Genomic DNA, 7,500 nt, shown 5'->3' with positions numbered 1-7,500 from the left:
GGCGTGACTCGCTCAACCACCAAAGCGGATTATGTTCTCGCAGCGATACCCGAGGACACCTTCCCAGAAATATCCGACTGGCTTTGTGAACAAGGAGACACCCCAATAGCGTATGACGCCCTCAAATCATACCTTCTGCAGCAGTACTCGCCGTCGCTAGCCGCCCGTATAGCAAAGCTTTTTCAGCTCTCGCAACAACTGTTTGGGGACTAAAGGGCTTCGCTTGCCCTCAGGGAAATGACCAGTATCGCTCGCCTTCAACCTGCCGCAGACGGCTCTCCTCGTGAGGTGAACCTACTCCGTGCCTTTTGGATACGCCGTTTACCTGAACCTGTACGCACTGCCATACCCGATGTCGATAGTTTACCCATAAAGGACTTGATGACCAAAGCCGACGCCCTTATGGACAGCCACTTCAAGACCTCCATCAACGCCTCCACCTCTGACGACGAGGATGCCTATTCAACGTCAACCGAAGCTGACATGAATGGCATAGGACATACACGCCTACCCCGTGACGTGCCAAAGCATCGACACAGCCGCCCACCACCCACCAATCGCTCGCGCCCCAACGAACGACTTCTACAGCCACTTACTACCTCCCATCTGCCGCAGTTTTGCTACTACCACTTCAGATTCGGGGCAACCGAGAAGAAATGTGGCAAAAATTGTCAGTGGCCAAGAAATGTGTAAGCAGGCCATCGCTTGTGGCGGTGGCCTCCCATGTTTCTAATCTGTTCTTTTTACAGGATGCAGGAACTGGCGTGCGATTTTTGGTAGACACGGGTGCTTGTCGTTCTCTTTTGCCAAGGAAACTCTTGAAGGCACGACGTAGTCTGTCTACATCTGCCGACGTCCGCTTGGTAGCTGCCAACGGATCTGCGATACCCACCTACGGTTACGAGAACCTCACATTATCGTTCAGAAACGGTAAATTCAATTGGAAGTTTCTCGTTGCTGACGTCACAATGCCAATCCTCGGTGCGGATTTCCTCTCTCATTTCCACCTTCTGGTCGATGTCGCCCACCGACGATTGGTCAACGCAGACTCGTACTTGTCGACACCTCTTCAACCCGCCCCCTCTAACCTCGCTCTCCACATCAGCGCACCCACGGATGCCTACGCCCACCTCCTCCCGTCGTACCCGGAAGTTTTCCGTCCAGAACTTCGCCAAACGCCCACGGTTCCTGCCAAGCACGGTATTTATCACCATATCAAGACGACGGGAAATTCGCAAAATTCAGACGTCTGGCACCGGAACGATTGGCAGCCGCCAAACAGACGTTCGCCGAAATGGAGAAAATGGGCCATTGCCAAAAGCCCTCCAGCCCATGGCCGTCACCCTTACATATCGTTCTGAAGAAAGACGGCTCCCTCCGTCCGTGCGGGGATTACAGGCGCCTGAACATGCAAACAGAACCGGATCACTACCCCCTCCTAAACATTGCCGATGTAACCTCCTACCTGCACAAAGCGAAGGTTTTCTCTACGCTCGACCTCTTGAAGGGGTATTATCAGGTGCCTATGAACCCAGAAGACAATCCCAAGACCGCCATCACCACTCCGTTTGGTACATACATCTTCAATTACTCCTGTTTTGGCCTTCGTAATGCTGGGGCAACGTTTCAACGTCTCATGGATTGCATCTTAGGGGACCTCCCTTTCTGTGTATGTTATGTGGACGACATACTTGTGTTCTCCTCCTCAAAAGAGGAACACCTCCGTCACCTGCGCATCGTGCTCGACCGCCTGCAACAAAACGGCCTTGTAGTCCGGTACGAGAAGTGTACCTTTGGCGCCAACGAAGTGTCATTCTTAGGGCACCGTATCACTCCTGAAGGAGTCCATCCCCTCCCTGAGAAGGTAGCAGCCGTTCAGAATTTCCCCGCGCCCTCGACAGTCAAAGCTCTGCAGGAATTCTTGGGCATGATCAACTATTATCACTGTTTTCTGCCAGCCATTGCCGCCACTCTTGCTCCCCTCTACGCCTCCCTCAAGGGCAAGCCAAAGGACCTGAAGTGGGGTCCCCTTCAAGAAGCAGCCTTCTGCAATGCAAAGAAGGCCCTACCAACTGCTGCGGCTCTCACTTTTCCTATCCCACACGCCCCTCTCCTTCTCTCCACCGATGCCAGCGACGTCGCTATTGGTGCAGTACTCGAGCAAGTGGTCAAAGGCTCGCCCTGCCCAATGGCCTTCTTCAGCAGAAAACTGTCCAAGGCAGAATCGGGTTATTCTACCTTCGATCGAGAATTGCTGGTGGTGCACTTGGCTGTCCGTCACTTTCGCCATTTCTTAGAAGGTACGCCCTTCGTCATTCGCACAGACCACATGCCTCTGGTGCACGCCTTCACTCGACAGTCTGACGCCTGGTCCGCCCGTCAACGCCGACATCTCTCCGCCGTGGCTGAATACAATTGCACCCTCCAATACGTCCCTGGGAAAATGAATCCCGTTGCCGATGCCCTGTCAAGAAACACGTTGGCTGCCGTTCAACTGGGATTGGATTACAACGCCCTGGCTGCAGCCCAACGACAGGATCCAGAGTATCAAGCTTGTAGTACATCCTGCACGTCCCTCCGTTGGGAGGATTTTCCCCTCGAAGACTCCAACACCACCCTCCTCTGTGATGTCAGTACTGGTAGACCGCGACCTTGGATTCCTGCTCCCATGCGCCGACAGGTGTTTAATCTCATCCACGGCCTTTCACATCCCTCGTGCTGTTCTACTGCACAGCTGCTGAAGGCAAAGTTCATTTGGCACGGCATTTCTAAGGATGCTAAGGATTGGGTCCGTGCCTGTACTTCTTGCCAAACTTCCAAAGTACATCGACACACGGATTCAGGAGTGGGCACCTTTCCTCAACCTCAGCGTCGTTTCGCACACATTCACGTCGACGTTGTAGGCCCCCTACCCACATCACAAGGACATCGTTACCTGTTTACCGTCATCGACCGCTCCACTCATTGGCCTGAAGCCATTCCCATGGAAACTGCAACGTCCGCCTCATGTACATCTGCCTTACTCTCTGGATGGATTTCAAGATTCGGTATCCCTGAGCATATTACTTCTGACAGGGGAACCACCTTCACCTCTCAATTGTGGACGTCATTAGCGAATCTCCTGGGCATCACCCTACATCAGACAACGGCCTACAACCCTGCTGCCAATGGAATGGTTGAACGTTTTCATCGCACCCTCAAAGCAGCTTTGATGTCCCGCTGCAAGGATTGCAACTGGTTTACTCAGCTTCCCTGGGTCCTCCTGGGACTAAGGACCACTCCTAAAGACGCCCTCGACGTCTCGGCAGCCGAAATGGTGTATGGTGACCCGTTGGTCGTCCCTGCCGAATTTTTTCCTTCTACAACCTCCTCCGACGATCTCCAGCGCATACGTCACGTCATGGGAAAATTTATTCCGTGCCGCCAGACTTACAAGCCCCCAGCGAAGCATCACATACCAACTGACTTGCACTCTGCAACGCACGTCTTCCTGCGCAACGACACCAGCAAGCCACCACTAACGCCCCCTTACACGGGCCCTTTCCTTGTGATCCGACGCAGTCCGAAAGCATTCCTCCTAAACATTCGGGGCAAAGAAGACTGGGTCTCCATTGATCGTCTAAAACCTGCTTATCTTCTGCCAGATGACCCGCCTACAGTTCGCCTCCCAAGATCAGGGCGCCCTATTTAACATGTACAGTATGTCACTTTTATGGGGGGAGCCATGTACCAACCGTGTTTCACATAATTGTACATAATTCCTTTTGTATATATTATGCTTGTATCTTCGCTCTTCCCTCGCACTAAAACGAACATGAAAATTCATGTCTGGTTTTTCCTCTGTGATATTGTCTGTCTTGTGAACTTGTCTTGTCCTGTTGCCTTGAGGTTTTGTATATAAGGAGAGTATTCCACAATAATATAACTCAATCGTTTCCAATCTGCCTTTGAGTTCACACCCTTACTCGTTGCCGTCACACTAACTTCTCGTTTGCTCTCATGTCTCTCTACAATTCTTTCTATATCTTTACAATTACTACTAACTGCATTTGTCTCTCTTTCTTATTAACTAATAAAACTCATGAATAAGTGCATCAATAACATACATAAACCTTCTGCATATGAAATTTACCCAAAAATAATCATTTGTCTGACATATATATATATATATATATATATATATATATATATATATATATATATATATATATATATATATATATATATATATATATATATATATATATACATATATATATATATGTATATGTATATATATATATATATATATATATATATATATATATATATATATATATATATATATATATATATATATACATATATATATATATATATATATATATATATATATATATATATATATATATATATATATATATATATATATATATATATATATATATATATATATATATATATATATTTATATATATCCATATATATATTCTTACGAAGCTAGTCTAGTGTAGAAGAAATACAGTAGTTTATTCATGATTTTATTTACGTTATCATATGTACATTGGAGAGAGTTTAGCTAGCTCTTAACATGAGTTCCTCTCGTGTAGATATAAGTTTATTATTTAAATTACGTAAGACCTTCTCAGTTAATTTCATTGTATTATTCAGTCAAGTCAGTATATGTAGATATACGTTACAGGAAATAATTTTGTTTCTAATTTTCACATAATTTTTTGTTATAAAGGCTCACATAATCTTTTTGAGAGTGTTATATATCCATACAAGTTACGATCAAGGGCTTATGTAAACGATTTTTATATCTTTAAGAGGTATTGTATCATGTTCGAGAGAAAATATGCAGTTTTGATTGTGCCATATGCTTTGGAATTTTTCCGAAAGACCTAGCGACAGATTTTATCTTTGTTTTTATTTCAAGGAAAAAGGGTTAGCGGAGTTAGCGGACTGAAAAAGTTTGTCTCCTGCTGCGTGGATACGTGTTCAAGAGAGCCATACTTGGTAACTCTGCTGCTTATAGGCCAACCCCCCAGGCTTCCAGAGTGAGTGGAACATTCTGGAAGCAGCTAAGTTTCATATATATATATATATATATATATATATATATATATATATATATATATATATATATATACATATATATATATATATATATATATATATATATATATATATATATATATATATATATATATATATATATATATATATATATATAAGGAACTGCAATGTTGCTTAGATAGATAGAGAATCCCAGCTTTAAGTCATAATCATCTCCCCACCTCTCTCTCATATGCAGCTCAGAGTATTGTTTTAAAAGTGTTCAGTGAAATATCGAAGTTTTAGTGTGTCAGGTTTTTGTAAACATAGTGGATACTTATAGAAATTACATTATAGAGTTTTTGTAAACGGCCCTTTAGGAAGGTTATAGGTATTTGTATTTGGTTCTTGTTATCTATTTTCATCTAGTGTCAAACTTGAATATTGTATTCATATTTAATTTCAAGTGAAACAAGTGATTATATAATTTTCATAAGTATTTCTTTTGTCTTAATCCAAGGTTTAATCAGATTTAATATTTAAAGTCAAGTCCAGATATAATTTTCAGATCTTAAAATTTTTCTTGGGTCTTAATCTAAGTTTTGTTCAAACTTGATATTTCGACTTTTATCTATCCGAGATTGGTAATAACTCCTCCAGTCCCCTTAAGCAAAAGCTTAAATCCATCTGCTTTACCGCTTTCCCCTTTGTAATCGGCTTATCATTTCTGTGACAGTTCCATTTCCCTGGGCTAAATTTTCTCATCCATAATTTCAAAATCTAGACCTTCCTTTTTTGGCATTGTCTGCCAATTGGGTCATCATTCCAGACAGAATACCATTTTGTTCACCGTGGAAACTTAATGCATCCTTGTGTAGCCCTTACAACTTCACACCACAGAAGATGCCCTCCTCACCTTTACCTGTGGATATGGGAGCCAATTTTTTATGATCACCACACTGAAAACAGTGACAGCCATCTAGCAAGAACCGCTACCACTACTATACCAAAACAGTCTAACCAACGTACAAGCAGAATCATTATAGTCACCCCACCAAGATCAGCTACAGCCATCTAAAAATAACCGCTATACCTATTATAACAAGAACCACTACAACAAAAAGGAGAAACCAAACCAGCTAAGACTATTGTGTTAATTGATTGATTTAAAGTTTTCAGGCATCCTGACATCTGAGGTCATTGACGCCGCTATTGTGTTAAGTGATAACTAGTTGAATGACCGCAAAGAAGACTAAATTTATTTCAACTAATTACATCTTATTTGTACTTGAAGAAACTAGGTTGATAACTTACTCATCCCTGTAATTTTACTTTCTCTCTATGAAAGTGATGGTGTAGCTAAGAATAATAGAATCAAGCAAACTAATGTTCCAGTGCACATTTCTACCCTAAAGAATTGGAAGCTCTCCAAGTGACCCCCCTACTTCCACAACCACTCTATCATATATAGGTGCTTCATTACACATTGTTAATGAGCCATCGAAGTTGAAGTATCAAAATTGTGCCATTAGAAGATACATAGTGATAAACAGGCTGTTGTGCTTGGTGCACCCTTTTTGATAATGGGGTAAAAAGTAGCTCCTTTCTATATATTCCTAAGTGCCAGTCGTCAGTGACGTGGTGCCTTATTTATATATATATATATATATATATATATATATATATATATATATATATATATATATATATATGTATATATATATATATATATATATATATATATATATATATATATATATATATATATATATATATATATACTTATTTATTATTTTCCGTAAATCCATTCAACATATCGGCAATGAGCAAAGAACACTTAATTTGACTAATGATTTTCAGGATTTTTGTTGCTAAATTTAGTACGAAAAGGATTTGTCTCCAAATATTTCAAAGAGTTTGAATAGAGATTATTGAGCAAAAAGGAAGAAAATCATAAAATCAGTGTCTAGCCTGTATTGAGGTGAATTGATTTAAGCATATATAAAAGTGTGAAAGGCTGAGAGGTAAGAAATGTGGAGATAGGTAGAGTATAGTCAAACCAAAGGTCAGAATTTTGGGATGGAATGTTTTTAATAATTTTTTAAAGTTTTAAGTTATAGAAAAATAATCTAAAAGTACTGAACAGATGAAGTGAAGGAGTTAATAGAATGGAAGGGGGGTTGATCTACAGTAGGATAGAGTAGTGCAAACAAGATACAATAGAGCGTGCTGTCAATACTGTGATGTAATTGTAGGATACAGCTAATTGTGCGGAAATTTGTTCTAAGGGGGATTCAGCATTTATTCAACTTGGGAGATATGAAAGTATCTAAAATGCTTGTTTTTCTTTACGCTTAATGTACTTGGGCATCATTTTTATCTTATAATTCTCTGGTTTCCTGGACAGCAGCAACAACAACAACAACAACAACAATAATAATAATAATAACACTAATAATAATA

The sequence above is a fragment of the Palaemon carinicauda genome, chromosome 7, assembly GCF_036898095.1.
Source record: "Palaemon carinicauda isolate YSFRI2023 chromosome 7, ASM3689809v2, whole genome shotgun sequence".
NCBI lineage: Eukaryota > Metazoa > Arthropoda > Malacostraca > Decapoda > Palaemonidae > Palaemon > Palaemon carinicauda.
The sequence above is the reverse complement of the archived record's forward strand: the minus strand, read 5'-3'. Positions refer to the sequence as shown.